The 21125-nt window shown below is 45.9% G+C and overlaps 1 protein-coding gene across 1 annotated transcript in view; it reads right to left on the bottom strand.

Moving 5' to 3' along the window:
- Positions 1-21125, bottom strand: part of Nckap5 (NCK associated protein 5) — a 912731-nt gene that overhangs the window by 835180 nt on the left and 56426 nt on the right. The window lies entirely within an intron of this gene.

The raw sequence follows: 21125 nt of genomic DNA, 5'->3' as shown, positions 1-21125 counted from the left end.
TTAGCTTGTTCTTGTGGCTTTCCCAAGTAGCTTCCCACCACTCCCAGCCTCCACCTAGAGATGGTCCCCACATCCAACCTGAGTCCCTATTGTGATGCCCCAAAGCCTAGCCTTCCTCCCTTGGCCTGTTGCAATGAGGTCCACTATTTATATGTATTAGATGCTTTTTATATACTTGTATTTTTAGTTTGTTTTTTTGCCATCTGTGTGCTTGTCTCCCCAACCCACTTTGAAATGTCACTAAGAGCAGCGGCTGTCTTGTGAGTGCTGTTTATTTGTTTATGCCCAGTCACGGCTAGAGGGAATCCTGACCAGAATGCAGAGGGGAGGTCTCTAAGGGTGGAGACAGGAAGGAGGGCAGCAGGTCCCAGGGGATAGGGGTCTATGTTTAGACTAAGCATTCTCCCTGCCTTGGAAAACAATGACCTCACATCTAGCTCCCTGATTCCAGTCAATGCTTCCACTTCTGAAACTTATTTTCTCCAAGAATAGCAACTGACTATTGATTTGGTGGGGTCTCAAAACCCTCAAATCAGGCACTTTCATATAGGAATCAAATATAATGTGTCTCATCTGTCTCCAGAAGATCTTTAATACAATGTTAACAGATAGGATTACCTACAAAGAGCTGGGGATATAGTTCGTTGGTAGAGTGCTTGCCTAACACGCATGAGGCCCTGGCTTTGCTCCCCAGCACTGTACATAAACCTAGCCCACAAGTGCATACCTGTGATCCCCGAGCTCTGCCAGCAGAGGCAAAGGAATCAGAAGTTCAAGTTCATCTTTGGCTGCACAGTGAGTTGAGCTCTGCCTGGGCTGTATTAGACCTTATCACCAAATTAAGTGATTAAAATGTTCAATCAGTTTCAAAAGAACCAAAGAATGTAAACTCATAAACCCAACAATTCTACTTCTCCACAGTGAACCTGCAAATATGCTCACAAGATGCAGTAACATGCAAGCACAAGCATGTTCTCTGGGTTGTTTAAAGCCCAATAAAGTAAAAATAAGTGTGTATGCCTGAATGGGAGAAGAGGCAACCTAAGGACACTGTGCTACAGGGACAGAGGCCAGTGGCTGCCTGCAGAACGAGCATGGGAGAGCACAGCAGAGAATTTGGTACCAGACTCAAGAAACAATGCACATTCTTAACAATGGCCGCTCACTCATGAGAAGAGAAGACAGGCAGTTTTTACTCCTGTTTGTACAGTGTGACCTCCTCCAGTCAGACACCACATCCATTCGTGTTATTATGAATGATTTTTACGCCTTTTGAGGTTTTCTTATTTTACTTCTGACGTGATAATATAATAAAATCACAAGGGCTGGTGAGACAGATCTGCAGGTAAAAATGTTTACCCCCAAAGCCTTGGACAGTCTGAGTTCCATGCCCAGGGCTCACATGGTGAAAAGGGAGAACTGACTCTGGCAAGTTGTCCTCTGATTTCTAGACATGTGCTCTAGTACGGGTGTGTGCTTGTGCACATATGTGTACACACACAGATATACAGTAAATAAATGAATAAATAAGAGTGAAAAGGTTTTAACTATGGTACAATTTCTAGAGTGCATCTCAAGAAAACCTACAGCTGTTTTATTACCAAATATCTGGCATTCAGGTGAGCAGTGAAGGCCAGGGCGGGGCTGGGCAGAGGCTTTGCACGTCAAAGCTCTTGCCATGGAAGGGTGAAATCCTGTGTTTGGATCCCTAGAATCCACACAAACCCAGATGAGGTAGCACACACCTGTAATCCCAGACTTGGCAAGATAGGATGGAATTCCCAAAGTCTAGTGGGCCAGTTAGCTCGGCATAGGCAATGAGAGACCCTGCCTCAAACAATGAAGATGGTGAGATTGATACCTTAGGAAATCTTCTGATCTCCATATGCACTTCATGGTATTTGTGCCAGTACGCACGCGTGTGCGCATACACACACACACACACACACACACACACACACACACAGAGGAGAATTTTTTTTTTAAAAAAAAAAAAGGAAAAGCTGCTAAACTGCTAGGTTCTAAGTATTCCTTTTTGATTCAAAGGCCCACTATTTCCCATTACACTTAAGAACTAATTTGGCAGCCCCGAGGACTCCTTCCATCTTACAAAAGGATTGGAAAGACATTTGCTTTGGCTGACTGGTTGCTGGTGAGCTGGACAGGCCAATGAGAGAAAACGTGTCTGACCTCCTGGCCATGGCTCCTCTAACATGATGGAGCCTTCAGACAGAGGGTGAAAAAGCCAAACCCCAGGGAGTCTTTAGACAGCTGGGCTGGGAAGATGGCTCGGAGGGCTTTTATCAAGAAGGATCTCAGCACTTTGTCAGTGGCCTAGAGCGGGGATGTGGAGCCCAAGTCTGTCTATTCGCTATGCTGTTGGAGGTTCTAGAATGTACTCAGTGACATCAAAACTTGATGAGAAACTATGTTTTTCAATATGGCAGCGGGGAGAGCCCAAGAAAAAGAATAGCTGGAAATTTCCACAAAGGTAAGATAGGGTTCTGGGTGCTATTTCCTGTCTTATAGGGAAAGCATGCTGAAACTATAGTCTATTATACAGTGAGGAACTATCTCAGGTCTGCAGTGCTTTTAATAGCATTAGGAAGGGAAGGAGAGAGGGAGGGAAGGAGGGAGGGAGGAAAGGAGGGAGGGAGGGGAAAAATACTTCGTGCATGTTCTTATTTTTTATTGAAAAAGGAAGGTGTGTTATAGATGTGTGTGTTGTAGGTCTGTGTCTACACATATGCCCAGATGATTATGCTTATACAACTTACTTATTGGTTATCATTTGTTAAAGAAAGTGTCTCACTATGTAACCCTAGCTGGCCTGGAACTCACTATGTAGACCAGGCTGAACTCAAACTCATAGAAACAAACATGACTTTTCCTCCTGAGTGCTGGGATTAAAGGTCTGTGCCACTATGCCTGGTAATGCTTACATGATTTTATGTGTGTGTATGCAGAACACAAAGGAGTATGGCCAATGCCCTACTCCCTCTTCTATTGCTCCCTGCCTTATTTCTTTGAGACAAGGTCATTCAATGAACCTGCAGCTCGTCATTTTTGTCTAGGCCGATTGGGCAGCAAACCCTAGCACCCCTTCTGTTATACTGCACCCCCACAGCAGAGCTGGCATCACGGAAACACACAGCCACACCACACCGCTAGCACTCTTCCCCACTGAGACATCTCTCCAGCCCCTGTGTTCTCATTTTTTTATGGTCTGCCTAGGACATAACTTTAGTCTAGATCCTGTTTAAATGAACATGTGGAGTCATCTGGGTGTTCTGTGAGTCAGACTTTCCCAAACAAGAGATAAATAGAAATAGACAACCTGACTTACAACTTGGTATTAAAACCAGCTAAGGAGAAGGTTAGGGTGTATGGGAGTCATGTTTCCTCCCCTCCTATGTTAGTCAGGGGACCACTCATGTTGCAGAATCACCTTCACCTGTAGAGAGCCTTGGATGACCCTCTGCTCCTGCAGCCCAGGCCCCCCTCAGGGGATTTCTTCTCTCCTCCCAGGCCTGCACTCCATGTGAGGGGCTACTAGACCTAAGATGACAGGAAGATCCAGCTTTTCATGTCCTTTGTGACGTCTTACACTGCTACCTTTGCATGGGAATGTTTTGTATTCAACTGGAAATTTTCTAAAAATCAAAGATGGTATGAAAAATAACCAAAGATTCTCATGCTGCCTCCTGGTGATACATTCCTCCTTTGAGAGACCTTCAAGGATCTTCTCTGCAGGTTCCGCTTCTACCTCCAGATCCTCCTTTACACCTTGATTCCCTTACAGTGGCCATCTCTCAAGCATTTCTGTACACATTTATTCAAGGACCAGATCTGATTTACCCTAAAATAACTCAGTGTATCACACACTATCTTCATCACAGCAGAGGAAACCGAGGCCAGTGAGATGCACTATTAAAATACTCTGACTACGGCCAGACTAGTAGCCAGCTAAAGATCCCAGCACTACAAAGTGTCCCTCAGGGTCCTACGGTGCCTAGATCCTTCTCAGAAGCCTAGATCCCTCCATATCCCAGGGAGACTAGATCCCTACAGTCCTAAAGAGCCCTGATACCCTTGACTTTAGGAATCTGGATCCCTCAAGTGTCCTGAGTGGCTTAGAGCCTTCGGTGACCTATGGGATCTATATCCCACAGTAGTCCCAGGAGCCTAGATCCCTCTGCCTCCCAAGTAACCTAGATCTTTCAGTGACCTGTGGAATCTATATTTCTCCTTATCTGGAGGAAACCAGATCACCTATGTCCCAAGGAGTCTGGATCCCTCTGTGTTCTGTCGTAGGCTAGATTTCTCATTGTTCCAAGGAGACTAGATCCTTTAGTGTCTGCAGGAGTCCAGATCCCTCTGATTATAAACACTGAAGATAAAACGCTATACCAGCATGAATCATAAAGCCGCAGAAGTAGAAGGCTGTGCCAAGCACAGAATACCGAACCCTAGTCCTGTATGCACACATGTGGTAGTGGACATTCAACAAAGCTTCAGATTTCATTCCAAAGGAACGCAACCTCTGTTCCTACGAGGAACCCGGTCTTGCCACTCACTTCCTCCGAAAAGAGATGTGCTGCGGCCTCAGAGTTGAGTTCACACAGCATGCCGTGTAGACCACAGGACACTCCCAGAGCACCCAGTGGAGTGAGAATTTGGTGCCTTCTGCGATGGACAACCTCCAGTTGAGGGAGGAAAACGATTGCAGAACACGAGTTTAAATCTGTTTCCCACCTGCTTTCTTGTAGTGCTGGTATTCCCCTGCTTCAGTACACATTTCTCCAGACTCTCACAGTCCTACTAAAGGCTTAAGGGACAGCCTGTGACCTGCCAATCTGTCTTGTATGTCAATGTGATCAGAAATAGGAAGCAAAGCAGGCTATAAATTGTGGCCTAGAAACACCAAGGAAAGAGGCATGCTTTGGAGAAAGCAAGACTCCGGGGGCTTTGAGAATCTTCAGATGAGCACCCAGCTTCCCCTCATGCTCATGAGGCTCCTGGGTCACATCTGGAGAAGCACGGGTTACAAACACGGAAACAAATACACGACTTTTTAGTCTATAATCAGACCAGGATAAAATAGAACCAACTAGAGGCAGGCAGGTTCCCTAGGAAGGGGCCCTGTAATCAGTTCATCTCCTGGCACCTATTCCCCACTACAGATCATCTCTAACACAAAGTGGGTGCACAAGATACAACTTGGAACAGCCGAGACAAGTGCGCCAGCAATGGCTCCAAGCATAGCTGGAGAAAGGTAGCCTCAGGCGCCAGTGACCGCAGATGTTATGGTGGCCCACATTCCTAAATCAAACTAAAACAAGAGCAATCCCTAAAGCAAAGGTAAGGAGGCCGGCTAAACTCAGATTGCTCACACAATGATGCTCACACATCAGGCTTACTCTTGGAAGAATGGAGGCTGCTTGCTGGTGTCCTCTGTGCATTACGGTGTCTATTTATCGCGTTGGTGATATAACAGGGCACTTAGGACATTTGGGGAGAGGACCGATAAGGTTGGAGAAATGTAAAATGCAACCTTTGAGAATCTGCTTGGGTTCTAATGTTTCTTTCAAGAAAAAGAGTTATTGCTTGTTAGTAGTCAATGGCCTTCTCTTCTGGTATGGGGCTTCAGGTATAGCCCAGATTGGCACAGCAAGGGTTAATGCTTGCTCCAAGGCTGGAAGGCTCTTGATGAAAGGGCCCTATGTAAGTATAAAGTATCACTGTGAACTTGAAGGATTTTATTTCAGCCCTCTCATTGTGTTGTTGACAGTGCATACTGTGAGTTTGACATTTTTAACTACTTTGCTCGCCCCAAATAAAAAGGGCTGGGAAAGAGGAGGTGGGAAAGAAGAAGGGGCTGGGGGGAGGGGGCCATCCTCGTCCCTTAACCAGGATTTCACACAGATGCCACGCATGGCGGTGGCCAGCGATTCAGCCAGAGGCCGACAGTGCTACTTCAAGGGTTTGTTATAAATGCATTAAGCTAAGAGATGAGAGTCGCCTGTCTTTTACCCTGAGAACACAATCTACCTGGAACCAGAACCCAAGGGAGGCCACCAGGGCTCTGCTGGGGTGGAAAATGAGAAAGCAACTGATCTGTGGCCCGTGATTGTCTAAAGGAAAAAGCGCTGAGTCTGATTCTCACCAGATAGGGACAGGTCATTACGAATCAGCTGAGTTTCACTAAGGAAGAGGGTGGGGGCAGCTGCTGACCTTTCCCTGGGAGAGACCCGGCCTATTGTGTGACTAGCGCCTTCAGTAATGCCTGGCCTGAATAGCACTGACAGTTTGTCCCCCACAGTTCCTGAAGCTCGCTGAGGCTCAGGGGCCTAACTGCCTCCACCCCCACCCACTCACAATAGCCCCTGATAGACAGAAATAGGAGAGAATTCCTCAAAGACACTCTGGAAGCAGACAGGGCCACGCTGGAGACCCAGGAGTCAGCCTCCCTGCCTGCATTTACCCAAATGGCCAGCAAAGTCATGGACCTCTTAGCCAGGCCTTGGCTTTGCCTTTTCAAGTCCACAAAGCTTCTCAAGTTAGAGGACAAAGGTGCAGGGGGAGGGGAGGGCAGGTCAGGGGCTGCTGGGGACGGTGCAAGAGGAGGGCTTGGCTCTTTTTCTTCTTCTTCTCTCTCTCTCTTTTTTTTTTTTTTAGAAGCATGCATGTGTCCCCCTTATACACACAGACAAACAGACAGGGACACACAGAAACACGCACACAAACCCATACTTGTGTATACACACTCAGGTAGACACACACACACACAGGAAGAGAGACACAAGCAGACATAAATACACAAATACAGAGACAGAAAGACACACAAAAAGACAGACATATATCCACAGACAGCACAGACACATGTACAAATATACACAGAATGCATATACACGCACACAGATACAGAGACGAACGAGCTCCTCTTATCTAGTTATGAGTCACTTTAATATCCAAAAATCTCCTTACATTCATGAAGAATACCCCTCCTATGTGAAAGTGTGTTCTTAAAGGACCCTTGCAGAAAGATCTTCTTATAGAGCAGAGAGACACACACAGCCCTTCACAGTCTGCCTCCAATCAACAATCCCTGGAATAGCAAAACAGTGACAACAATGGGTGAGGGGGGATCGGAGATTACAGGGTCCCCTGTCCAAGCCCGAGGCTAATGTGCCCAAGACAAAGGACAAGACAAGATTGCAGTGCCTATGTGGTTTGCCCACACCCAGGGCAGGTGAGGGGCCTTGCTTGGCCTTCTCCTTCGCTCCCCTCTGCACTGATCCTACCTTCAGGCCATTTCTCAAAGGCCGCTTATCTCACCTGCCTGTTCTCTGAGATACAAAGGGCAGTGCTTAGTAAGGGTGACGAAAATATCAGGACCATGACATACTACAGTGTGGTGAGTGCCACATGGCACTGAGGGCCACAATGATGCCTGCAGCTCTGACATCACTAGGTAAAGTTATGGTCCAGTTTACACATTTGTTCCCTGGGTCACTCATCAAACGGATGGGCAGTTTATAGTTTGTACTATCAGTGAGAACCTTGGAGCTCCATATTTTAGAATCTGAGCAGCTGTGAGTACTCATAGGATAGTCCTTGAATGTCAACTGATCGACAGGTTTAATGAAAAAAAAAAAAGATGCATTTAAAGATTTCAACCTCTGGAGCTGGGGGCAGGGGTGGCTCAGTTGGCAAACACTTGTCTTATAAGTGTGATGTCCTCGGTTCAGATCTGTAGTGCCCATGACAAAGCCATGTACCATGGTACGTTTGGTAGTCCCAGCAATGTGAGACGGGAGCAGAGACAAGAGTTGCCACAGAAACTCAAAGGCCAGCTAGCCCGGTTCATGTGGTGAAATTCTAGGTCGATGAGACCTCATCTCAAATAAAAAAAAATAGAATGTACTTGAGGGCTAATATCAGTATAAGTTTTATTCATAAGGGCACCATTCTGTATGAATGAGCTCTATCTCTCTCTCCTCCCCTCCCCCAAAGAAAAAATTAGCTTCAGATTTGGTTCAAATGAAATCAAAATGCAGGGGTACAGGTCTAAGGCAAGAAGTAATGACTCAGATTATATGTTAGAATCAAAACATTTAAGGCAACCTGAAAATAAGACATATAAAATAACGTGGCCCAGCCATTATCCTGGACACAAAATCTTTGATGTCAGTGGGACCCAGGTCACCTGTAAATCTTAATTGTCAGGTGAACTTGAACTATGATTGACAGGGAGTCAGAAAGTGCAAAGGTCACAGGTCCAATGACTCATCCCGCCATGCCTGTAACATGTGCCGTATTGAAAGTGAAACAGTATTTGCTTCTTAGTGATGAGATGAGTTTCCATGAACTCCTTTGGGCCTTGGACTTAAACTAGCTAGAGCAGAATTCCAAAGCAAGTGATATTTGCACCCTCAGCGTCAAGATCCTACACCAGCACCAAATGATGCTGTCCCTAGAAGACAGGGAAGGGAAAGGGAGGGGAGAGGAGGGGAGGGGAGGGGAGGGAAAAGGAGGAGAGAGGAGGGGAGGGGAGGGAAAGGGAGGGGAGAGGGGAGGAAAAGGAAGGGGATGGAAGGGGAGGTGAGGGAATGGAAGGGAAGGAATCAGGTAAAGTGACATCTGGATAGACAGGGGTCCTTCAAGATTTCTCTGTGATAGAAACAGATCTGACTGAAGACATTGACAGAGGACCTGACCTGACCTCCTTGTCACTGAGTCTGGGTGCATTCTGACATTCAGTTCTTGCTTGCTGCCTTGATTTCGTTCCTGTTTTAACATTCTTTTCTTTTTCAAAGCAGTTTGTTCCTAATCATTTTTTCTTTAAACCTATTGCCCTTACATCCAGTTAGCTTTTTAATCTACGTTTCTGAGCTAGCAAGTATACGAACCGCTTTCAGAAACCTTCAGCGATATCTCTGCTCCCTGTCACATTTTGAATTTTTTCAATTGTATGTGTCTGCATCTGTGTGTATGTGTATACATATGTGTACATGTACATGAGTGCCATGCCCATGGAAGCCAGAAGAAGGAGTAGAATTCCAGAAGAAGGAGCTGTAGTTACAGGCAGTTGTGTGCTGTTCAATGTGGGTGCCTAGAATCGAACTTGGGTCCTCTTCAAAAGCAAGAAGCACTTTAAGAAGCCGAGCAATCTCTCCAGTCTATCCCTGTCACTTTGACTAGATGAAAAAACATTTCTCTGTTTCTAGCTCCTCACCTCCTGTAACATCATGATTTCAGTCCCAACCCCAATGCTTGGCTTAAAAAGGGCTTCCATGACACCCCTCCTGAGATGACCCAGGGCTCACACTGCAAGCCACATATCCTGGGAAGACTCTTACCTGAGGAAGCTAAGCCTTCCACAGCTTCTAGCAACTTCACCACATCTTACAGAAAAAAAGCAGGAAGAAGCAGAAGAATGAAAGAACATTGAAATGGAAGCTATTTCCACACAGGTCCCCTTGGGTCCCAAATTCACCTCCAACCATCTGCCCCAGGAAGAGTCTTATTTCCTTGTTTCCTTAATTCCCTGCTGAGAGACCTGGCACTACCACCATGCACTGCAGCACAGTCTTCTCAGATATTTGGTTTCAATCACCCCATTGACCCTCCTTCCCTCCCTCCCTCCCTTCTTCCCTCCCTTACCCCCTCCTTCCCTCCCTCCCTTACCCCCACTTCGCTCTAGCATCACCTATTATTGCCCCTGGGGCCCTTTCCTGTCTGACCCCACACTCCTCTGCAGAAAGTCACAAAGTGAGCAGAGCACTGCTGTGTTGAATCTTCCCGGGATGGCTCCAACTCTCTGTCCTATCCTCAGAAGTTGAGGGCCCCTGACTCTCAACCTCATGGTGATTTGCTCAAGGCTCTGCTCTTTCCAAAGGAGCCATTTCTCTTTTAGAGATGTGTGCCAGAACACAAAGGCTCCAAATTTCCAACTTATAGGCTGAGGAAGTGGCAGAAAGACACAGCACATTCAATGGAAGCATGAAGGCCAGAGTTCAGATCCCTAGAAACCACACAAAACATACATCAGGAACATGAGTCCTGTCAGGTGAGATGAGGGGAGGGTACAGGAGAGACATACTGGAAGCTGGCACACATACTTCTCCGAGTTTGCTATCTATTGATGGGATAACAACTTGGGGAGGACAGGGTTTGTTTCATCTTATACTCGCAGGTAACAGTCCATCCATGAGTCAGGGCAGGAACTTGGAGGCAGGAACTAAATCACAGAGCATGGAACAACGGACCAACAGTGCTACTTACTGACCAGCTCCCAGGATCATGCTCTGTCCCTTTCTTGGCCCTCACAGGACCATCTATCCAGAGGTAGCACTGTCCACAGGGGCCCTCCCACTTCAAGTGACTATCAAAAAACTGATACACAAATGAGTGTCAAGATATACAAGATAGAAGACAGAAGCAACCCCCAAGGTTGACCTCAGACCTCCACATGCATGCCATTTGTACATGTATACACCATACACACACACACATACACACACAGTGGAGGGGGAGGAAGGAAGAGAGAGGGGAGAGTGATTTGAAAAAGAAATCCAACTTGTCTCTGGAGGGTCTGTGGGGCTAATGAGACTCTGCTACGCTCAAAGCTCAGCTGTCTTCTCCCGACATGCAGTGAAGGGCTCTTCCCCTCCCTTCCACGGATGTTCACTCCTAGCCAAGGTCCTACAGTAATATCCTTATCCAAGTAAAACAGCATGCTCTCTTATTGTGAGAGCCATTAGAGAACCCAGCTTGCTTTGCAATCTCAAATGGAGAGAACTTTATTAAAAAAAAAAAATATGGGGTCTCCAGGGGCCCTAGTCCTGTCTGCTTTCTTAGAGAACCAGGGCACTGATTCAACGTGTACAATTAAAGTCTGGAGAGCCATAGATTGTGCAGTATAGAGATCCAGTGGATTTTCCTAAAGGAACACACATCGAATGTGGAACTCAGTAGCAGCTTAAGTGATTGGATACAAGAAAGCCGGGGAGGGGGTGTAGTTCAGTAGGTAGAGTGCCTGTCTACTGTGCTAGGTAGTTTGGTTCAACTTGAAACAAACCAGACTCATCTGGAAAGAGGAACTGAAGAATTACCTCCATCAGAGGGCCCTGTGGGTATGTCTGTGTGTCATTTTCTTGGTTAATGATTGAGATGAGAGGGCCCAGTCCACGGTGAGCACTGCCACCCCTAGGCATGCTGTCCTGGGTTGCAAGAGAAAGCAAGCCGAGCAAGCTATGGAGACCAAGCCAGTAAGCAGTGTTCCCCACGGGTTCTGCTTCAGCTGCTGCCCCCAGGTTCTTGCCTTGAGTTCCTTGCCTTGGCTTCCCTGACAATGGAGGGTTGTCAGGTGTAAGACAAAATAGACTCTTCCTTTCCCTAAGTTTTATTTGGTCATGATGTCTGCCATAGCAACAGAAAGCAGCGCATGTACACATCTCTCACACCCATCCCCAGCACTGCACAAACCAGGTCTAGCGGTACCCTCCTCTAATCCTAGCACGCGGGAGGCAGAGGCAGGAGATTAAGCAGTCTAAGGTTATGTAGTCACATAGAGAGTCAAGACCGTCCTATGATACACACGTCCCTGAGGCAAAACAAACACAAAACACTTAGGTATTTCTGATATCCGCGTCTCAAAACATAAATAGGCCTGAAGTTGTTTTCTTTTTATCCAGCTGGGGGACTATGGAGAAGCTAAAGAAACCAATGAGCTCACCGCAGCTACATCCATCTACATGGTACCGGGTAAGCCATATCCTGATTCTCTGACACTCAAAAAGCCAACGTCTTCCCTGCTACCCCTGGGGAACCATCTGCTCACCCATGGGTTTCCACTAAGTGGGAGCAACTCAGGTCATGGCTGCTTCTTGGGGATGGATTTTGAAACCCCAGTCTACCCCTTGCCTCTCTGCAGGAGGGAAATAGAAAATGATGTCGATAAATAAATATTTTAGAAACCCTACATTGCAAATTATTCATGCTCCACGCCTTTGGTCAAGGAGGATTTAAATGCTGGTGCCTCTGTTTCTCTGAGCTCTGTGTATTATTCAGGCTGTGGAAATTGAACCCCAGGCTAGAGGCATGGGAAGGAAAACAGCTATTTTCTCTTTCGCTATAGAAACTGCACCATGGGGTGCTGAGAAGAAATGAGTAGCCTTAATAACTTCGGGGGACAGCTGCTTCTACCTAGCCAGTGTAATGGAGTTATGGCACAGCATAAATCACGGGCATCCATAGGAGGGTGTCTGCTGGGAGCTCAGGGAAGCCTGAGACTCCCTTAGAACAAATCAGAATGGCTTGATTCCCTAGACAGACGAAACATTTTCCCCCCACAAGCTTCGATCGCCTCTGGGCAGCCCTTCTGTGTTGGGGCGGATTTGTAGACAGACTCTGAGTTTGCCCATGATGCAGCCATCCTGAACAATCTCCAGCACAGAGAACATTTGTCACTGCTTTCTAAGACCCCAAACTAACATGCAAATACATGACCCAGGCAGGAAGATCATCAGGGCCAAGGCCCTATCTTCTCTACACATCTCGTCTTAGAAATTAACCTATTTGTTACCAGGTACTAAAAGACTCACCTGGATCTGGGAAGATGGCTCAGCTGGTAAAATGCTTCCAGCACGTGCATGCAGATCTGAGTTTGACTCCCAGAACTCAGGTAAAAAGCCAGAAATAGTGGCACATGCCTGTACCCCAGCACTGGAGGGGGGCAGAGATAGGAGGATTCCTGGCATTGGCTGGCCAGCTAGCTAGCCTAATTATTGAATTTCTGGTCCAGTGAGAGATACTGGCCTAAAAAGTAAGGGAGAAAGGGATTGAAGAGGACATTTCAACAGTGACCTCTGACCTCCACATGCATGTATGTGCACAATCCGCCCTCCCCCAACACAAACTAAACGGATCCCTTGCTTCTTTCCTTCAATCGTCCCCTTCTTCTAGTGTGGCTGAGGAGAGCACAATAGCATCCGCCTTAGCCCTTACCACTCACTCTTACTCAGGCTCTGCATCCTGAGGCATGAGCTCATCGAAGCCCAGGCTCCATTGCTCCTAAAATAAATCCAGACTGGATGGTGGCATTTGTCTCTAGTTCTTCAGTATGACTTTTTAAAGAAAAGCTGCTTGAAAGTAAACTCGGGAAGGAAATGTCTTGGTTCTGTTTGGGTCCCCAGTGAATGACATCAAAATGTTTATTCCACGCTCTTCAGGTCTTGCTAAGAGATGGTTATCTAACTAGATGCCGGCACCTCTTCCTTTCCCAGTCCATTTACTGGTGTGTGGGTGATTCTTATAGTTGTGCCCCTAATTTCTAGTTAGTGAAGGCCCAACTGTTCCCCAGGTAGATCCTCATCGGCTGTCGTGAGGCCCAGATGTCAACTTGGAAACACATCTGGCCCTGGGTGGCAAACTGACTGTGACAGGTTCCCCCAACAGCTGCAGTGGCAGGGCCAGGCTTCCAGGTGATTAAATTCTCCTGCTTCCTGGCCGCTCCCTGTGTTTGTGTTGTAGCCATTTCCCTGGAACCAGCCTCATTCCAGCAGACTGTCTACACCGGTAGGTTGAGGTCGCCTCTGCACTAGTGAAACACCTTCTTCTGTGGGACATGTAAGGCCAGAGTGGCCATGGATGAGCATGTGGAAACACACAATCCCCCCCAACTGCCCCAATCTGTCTGAAATGGGATTGAGATCTCACTTCTCATTGCAAATACTTATTGGATTTGATGAGCTTTGCTTGGAAAAACTGAGGCCGGAGGACATTCTTTCCATGTTGAGAACACCTTTGCCATGCAAGTCTCACAACATGGGTGCACCAGGTAAGGGTGCACATGGGGCAGAGAGGCATGGTAAATGCATTTGCAGTTTTCAAAGACGTGACGCCATGCCCCGAAGCAATAATTACAAGAGTGCTTTTAAGTGAAGCTTACTGTTGCTGATAAGCAAATCTCAATGACCTCCCATGAATAAAAACACAAATCCATAGCAGGCGGGGATTTTATTTGTGTTGTGTACATGTGTGCAAGCTAGTGGGTAGGTGAGTGGGTGGGTATGTGTGTGTGCATGCATGTGCATGAAGAGGACAACTTCGTGTGCCATTTTCCAGGGGCCTTGTACTTTTCTGCTTGAGACGTGGTCTCTCATTGGTCTGGGTCTTCACCAAGTAAGCCAGGCTGGCAGGTCAGGAAACTCCAAAGATCTGCCTGGACCTCCCATCTCCCAGGTAATGAGATGTGTTTTTTATGTGTTCTGGGAACTGAGCTCAGATCCTCGTTCTTGTGTGGCAAGTCCATTACTGACCAAGCTATTTCCCCCAACCCCTAAGTTAATTGTTTTCCTAGTAAAACTTGCTACAAGAGGGGGCTATAGAAGGCTGGTATTCATCACCACCAGGAACCTATTACAAATGCTAATTTGAGGGTTAGCCTCGGATGAACTGAACCAGAAACTTTGAGCGTGAGCCTAACAATGACCCAACCACCCCACCACTTCAGGAGAGCTGATGCACCCTTGGATTTCCAAACAACTGTTCTTTGACTATCTAGGGCTTGATCTAGCTGGAGGAGACAGAAAGCTGCCCTGGAAAATTCCACAATACACTTCACTAGATTCCACTCTTACTTCCTTCAGTTGAATCTAGACTGCTACCCTTCTCTCCTAAGATGCACTTTTTGCCAGCTAATGTTTGTTAGCTGCTCTTCCACAATCTGAATACCCTAATCGTAACCACAGCCGTAATTAGCCAGCGGCTTGCAGTAGCATGTTGGGCTCTCTGTAGATACGCAGTCAAGTCATCTCACCATTAGATCAGACTTCAAATAGTTCCATGGGACAGACACAAGCATCCCTATTTCACAGACGGAGAAAACTGAGGTTTGAAATAAGATGACAGAAGCGTAACTCTGGGTTCACCCTTTGTTGTCATGAGTCTCTTGTCTAGCCAATCTGATAGGACATGCTTGACATCTCAAGATACCTTTTTTTCCAGGCCTCCTTCAGTCTTGGCCAGGTACAAGGGTTGAGTATGGTTGTATTGGGTTTGATTCGAGATGTCTCCAGAAAAGTCTTAAAAATCCTCAGATAAAATCATCTTGTAGAACAGAATTGGTGATACTGCCCAGTATTTTTGAGGCTTGGGCATACATAGGTATTTTCTTCAATACTAACAAGATTTGCAACTGAAGTTTCTGGTAAGAAAATTGTAATATGATTTAGCTCTATAATTACACAACTTGGAATTGACTAAAAGAAGTAGTGGAGAGATGGTTTAAAACTTAACATATGAGGAAGTCCCCACAACATTTTATATTAAAAAATTGCATTTCGCGTAAAAGGGCAGCTAAATAAACTAGCTCTGCGACATTCCATAATACAGCCATCCATAAACAGGCTTCCCCCAGACAGATTCCTAAGCAGTGGTCACGAGTCAAGTGGAAACAGCAGAGTGTAAAATGCTTCAGATAGTAAGATCTTGTTTAATTTAAAAACGGTGAGTTAGCAAACAAGTGTGTTCCTAATACACATATATATATGTCAGTCAGACATATGCATTGGAGTGGATAGGAATTGCCAATGCTTTAGGAATGATTACATGAGAATAAATAGGTATTGAAGACTAATTTTATTATAAGTTATTTATTAACATAAGGGTAATAATGTGTATGTGTGTGAGAGAGAGAAAGGTAGAGAGAGAGAGAGAATACATATGAAGTACACTGTATGAAGGCCTGAGGTCAGTGTCTGACATCTTCTTCCTTATTTTATGGCCTTACTTTCTGCCCACCTTATTTCTTTGAGACAGGCTGTCATCAATCACCCTATTTTACAAACAAGGAAAATTAAAGGGTTCATCAGCTCTGCCCTCTACACATAAGTACAAAACACTAAAGCCAGAATTCAAACTACCAAGTCTGTATTCTTTCTGTGTTCTGAAATATCTCCAGAGAAACACACGCTCCCAACTCCTTCCATTGCTTGCCTTCAAGCATCTATGTTTTGGCATTAATGATGCTAGCATGGTGCTCATCATCCAAAATGCAGTGAGAATAAGGGCTGTGGCCCAGGTGAGCAGCTGAGGCGGGGCATGTGCAGACATTACAGGGGGGCCGACTTGGTGTTTGCTTCTTAACATTTTCAGCAATAAGGTTCATTACAAGCTGGGACTTTCAATAGTAAAGATCATCCAATTACATTATCTTAGACTTTAGCAGAGCCTCGTTAAATACTTACAGCATTAATGGCCAACCGAGGTCAAGCTATCCCAGCTACCTAAACATGGTGCCCCAGGCTGGTCTAGCAATCCGTCAATACAGGTGTGGGGTGAGGAGCCAACCAGCACTGCTCATCCTGAATCCTCATTACAATACCCCTACCCGCTGGCAGTTTCTGGCCAGGTCCTACACCCATCTGGGCTTGACTTCGGCATTTCTCTCCTTTTGCTCACTCACCTCTGACCTGAGGCTGGGTACCAGTTTGCCACTGTGCTTGCTGCATCATTTCTACTCCACTCTTGCTTGTTCTGAAGACACATTCATGTGTCACCCTCAAGGAAAGAGATGCCATCTTACACCTCCTTGAAGAGGTGGATCCCAGTGGCTTCTCTCCACTAACTGAAAACCAAACCAAGGGGAGAATGCTAGCTAATTCACTCAGTTTATGATGCATATGTGGATATGCATGTGTGTGTGTGTGTGTGTGTGTGTGCGCGCGCACACACACACATGCGCGCGCATGTGTACATATGCAGGTGTGAAATCTAGCAAGGACAATGTTGGAAGAGAAGACACCAGGGGTGTTGAGACACCCCTAAAGTGTTGAGAATTCCCTTGTGTTCCCAGTGTGAAGCAACAGCCTGGCACCGCTCTCCTGTCAAGAGTGGCTCATCAGAGCCTTTTGTGAGGAGGCAGTGAGTAAGACTCAGGGCTCCAGAGCCAGACTGCCGGGGTTGCACTCCTGGCTCCACCATTTACTGTAATAGCCAGGTAACTGTGGTAAGCCACTGAATCACATCTCAGAACTATAAAACGTAATGGTACCACGGTCCTGCCCCAGCGCTGTAAATCACTCAGAACAATGTCAGGTCTATAATAAAACTCTGCATCAGGGCGTATTCATCGTGCGGTCAGTGAGAGCCTCAGGCCTACTTCCGAGGAGACCTGAGGACATGAAACCTGGTTTAACAAGGGAGTGGATTGGAGGAACATAGTCAATTAATCTTTCTTGGAAAAGCATCTGTGTGACAGCAGAGGCATGGCTTGGCTTTGGGCACAGGGCCACCACCTGAAGGTGAGGAGCAGAAAGGCCTTGGGGACAGACAATCCAGAGGCAGTTCAACCTTGAAATCCATCTTGGTCCAGTCTGAAACACAGACGACCAAAGGTAGAGTTTGGCCTTGGCCACTTTCCTGTACTGAGAGGAGCAGGTGAAACGTTCCTGGTGTTGTTGCTCAGACATCTTCCCTAACAGGACGGTAGTTTCCAAATGCCACCACCAGCCAGTGTCCGGCTCATACCTTCATCTACTCAGGGTGTCAGTGAGAAGAAAACAAAGACTTCTCCATGATTCTAAACCAACACCAACATCTAATCACAGTCTCATTTAATTAAATTTCAGATCAGTATCTGGAACCAATGACACATTTGTATTTTAATCTTTATTCTCTTTGGGACCTTTTATTACCTTTACGTTGTGTTGTTTTGGTTTTGATTTTGGCTTTTTAAACTATGGTTTATCACATTTAAACAGTTTAAAGCCAGTGGCAAAAACACTCTGGTTATTTTCTTGGTATTAGGAGGCAATGGCGAGAAGCTAGGACTTCAGGAAAGGAATGAGGAAAGTTGCCTTTGGTGTGGAGCAGTGTGGTGACATGGAAGAGACAAGCTCATGGAAAATCAGGGGACTGTGCACAATATATGTTATGAATATGATGCCTCCTAAGCATCTAATAAGAGTTACCTGATGGACCAGTAGACACACAGTCTAGGGATTCAGTAGAAATCCAGGATAGAGATAAAAGCGGGGGAGTTGTCCATTCACAAGTAGTATTTAGAGTCAGGAGGCTGATGAGGTCACTCAGAAAGTGCACATAAATAATGAAGAAAAGATATTCAGACAGTGAGGTCATGGCTAAGAACTTTGTAATCTTATCATGCCCATCAGATGCTCAAGGCCCCTTCATATGGATGGAGGGAGCCATCCAGAACCTTCTGGACATCTCATCAGGAAGTTGTCATTCCTTCACTCAATTCATTCTTTATTGACTATCTATGGGTACCAGTTTCCAACCTGAGAGGAAACAGGAAATAAAAAAGATGACTCATAGAAGGAAAAGAAGAGTCTCCCTGGTGCCTGAAAACATCAGAACTGATACTGTTTCCCCAGGCAAGAGACCTCCGGTCCAGGCTCTTTGTTACATGAATTAGGCTCAACCACGTCACTCTGGGCAGAAGACCTCTATAGGCCAGGTCTCAGGCCTTCACACCACCTCTGCCTCTACAAAACTGTGACCACAAACTCGTGCCGTAATGCCTGGCTCTTTCACATGGGTCCTCAGTATCTGGATTCTGGTTCTCATGCTTGAGTAGAAACTGCTTAATCTGAGACATCCCCAAACCAATATCTATATATAATTATATAAAAATTATCCTTGAATTTTTGAATTTATAAATGCTTTGCCTCCCAGGGTCTTGCCTAGAAAGTATTTGTTTTAAGCCAATAGAACACTCTTCCTTAGGCTTTGACAAAATTATAATATTTAGCCTAAAACACAATTGAAAATTTAAATTCTAGTGTCATGAACATAAACCAGTCCAATCAGGTGTAGGAAGGAGGCCGCTTGTTGGTTCCCAGCAGCTTAGCCCCAAAATAATCACACAGAAACTGTATCAATTAAATCAGTGCTTGGCCCATTAACTCTAGCTTCTTATTTGCTAACTCTTATATATTAATTTAATCCATTTTTATTATCTGTATAATGCCACGTGGCTGTGGCTTACCTGGTAAAGTTTCCAGCATCTGTCTCTGGTAGCAGCTGCATGGCTTCTCTTTCCTCCGCCATTCTTTCTCCCAGCATTTAGCCTACCTTTCCCCACCTACCTATATTCTGCCTGCACAGGCCCAGAGCAGTTTCTTTATTCACAGAATACCGAGGGGACTCCCACATCAGTCAGGGACTGAGTGAGGGTTCCTTTGGGTTGAACTTGTACTCAACCCCAACCTACATGGCAGAAAACAAAATATATAGTCCTAAGTTGAAGGACAGATCCACGAGGTCAACCCCAACTCCGGAGGCACCCATGAGCTGGGAATGGTCAGGACGGGTGATGTTCCCTTCCCATGAGAGACTCAGAAGCTGACAGTGTTAACCTCAACACGCTCCTCACCACTCTATCTATTGTCTCTGGATAAAACTGAACAACAGCACATTAATAAATACCGAAATGCTTTTACTCATTTCTTTTTTCCCTTATATATCTAGGCAGGTGCTTGTGTAAGAAGTGATACTCCTAGCTATCTTTGCGTAAGTCACAGGAGGAAAGCCCCTAATCATTTGTGTAGGATAAAGTTTCCCTCCCCTGGGAATTTTGTGACAAAATTTTAAAAAATAATGGAACAGCATCCACTCTTGAAGTAACATTGTCTTCCATTTCCAGCAGTGCACACACATAAACACATATAACAATATTTTAATGGCAAAAAGATAGCAAAGACTTCAACTATTTTTATTATGAGCTTTTTACCGAAGGCTGGGTTTCCCCAGTGATGGTGCCTAAGGACTGGGTACCATGAGGTGGCAGTGGATCATGTATGTTCATTGCAACACTTTCCAGCTATGCAATCACATGGAGGCTCCTTCACTTCTCCGAGCGCAAGATTCCCTGCTGGGACACACATAACCGACAGGACAATTGGACTTCCTTTATGGGGAAGGTGTACAGATACAGTGTGCTTGGAGGGAACTACAGGGCATGGGACAACAGGACTCCATCAACCCTGGTCTTGTGCCACGTTCCCCTGCCCTTGTGCCTGGAGTCCTCAGCCCTGCAATCAGGCCCTCCCCAGATAGTCCAGCCAGGAAAGCAGAGGCAGCTGGAGAGGTGTGCTGAGGGGTGGTAATAAGTGCATGTGTTTTCTCCACACTAGCATCATGTACAAGGCATAATGAACAGCAATGGCTTTCCTTCTCCAAAGCCTCCCTCAGAATTTCACTACAATCACTTCCAGACTCCAGCCCTTCTTGGAAAAGTGGGGGATGTTGAGGTGAGCAACCTTGGAGCCTTGAGCTTCTCAAGGAGCAGGTATCTGTTGGCCTTCTCTAATCTAGGGAGAAACATTTGCTTGATGAGAAGATCTTGTGCACACTCTTGCTCTGTGACTGGCTAGGTCTCCCTCCTCAAAAGAAGAAATTCTTTGAGCTTGCTGCCATGCCACTATGAGGACTCAGAGTCTAGTATACTGTTCTCATCAGTTAAACCCCAGCTTCCGGAGTCAGGTTGGGACTTGTTCATTCTGGGACCTTTAAAGTCAAGCTCAACACCTGACACCAGGGAGGGGCACAATTCTGTGATGAAATTGACCTGAAGGTGTCATGTGGTGCCATGAAAATGGGATGATTGCTCAGGGTCTGACTCCTGACTTCCATGGCCATTTCCTGCCAACTCTGTTCTCTCATCCACATCTACAATTTGGAGACAACCCTTCTTGCCTGTCTTTCCTTCTAGCAAGAGGAGAACAAGATGAGCTGGTTCTAAAGAGACTTTGCTGGAAGAGTTGAGAAATAACACACAATGATTTTAAGATGCAAAGGGGGATAAGGAAAGGGTGCATCCCTCATGCCTGGGTGAGCATTTCATAGTGCTGTGGAGGGGTTGACTTGGTTCCTTTTCTCATTATTATATGCACTCAATGCACTCTTTCTCGTGTGTGTGTGTGTGTGTGTGTGTGTGTGTGAGATTTTGTAAATTCATGTATGTGCAGAGATACACACCTATTCGTGGAGTTCAAAGGAGGACATTTGTTGTCTCTGTTCATCATACCTCACCTTATTTTTTTTTAAAAAAGGTTTCTCACTGAGCCTGAAGCTTAGGGATTCAAACTTATGAC

The sequence above is a fragment of the Myodes glareolus genome, chromosome 5, assembly GCF_982192425.1.
Source record: "Myodes glareolus chromosome 5, mMyoGla1.1, whole genome shotgun sequence".
Taxonomy (NCBI): Eukaryota; Metazoa; Chordata; class Mammalia; order Rodentia; family Cricetidae; genus Myodes; species Myodes glareolus.
Note: the sequence above shows the minus strand (reverse complement) of the source record. Positions and strands in the feature narration are given on the sequence as shown.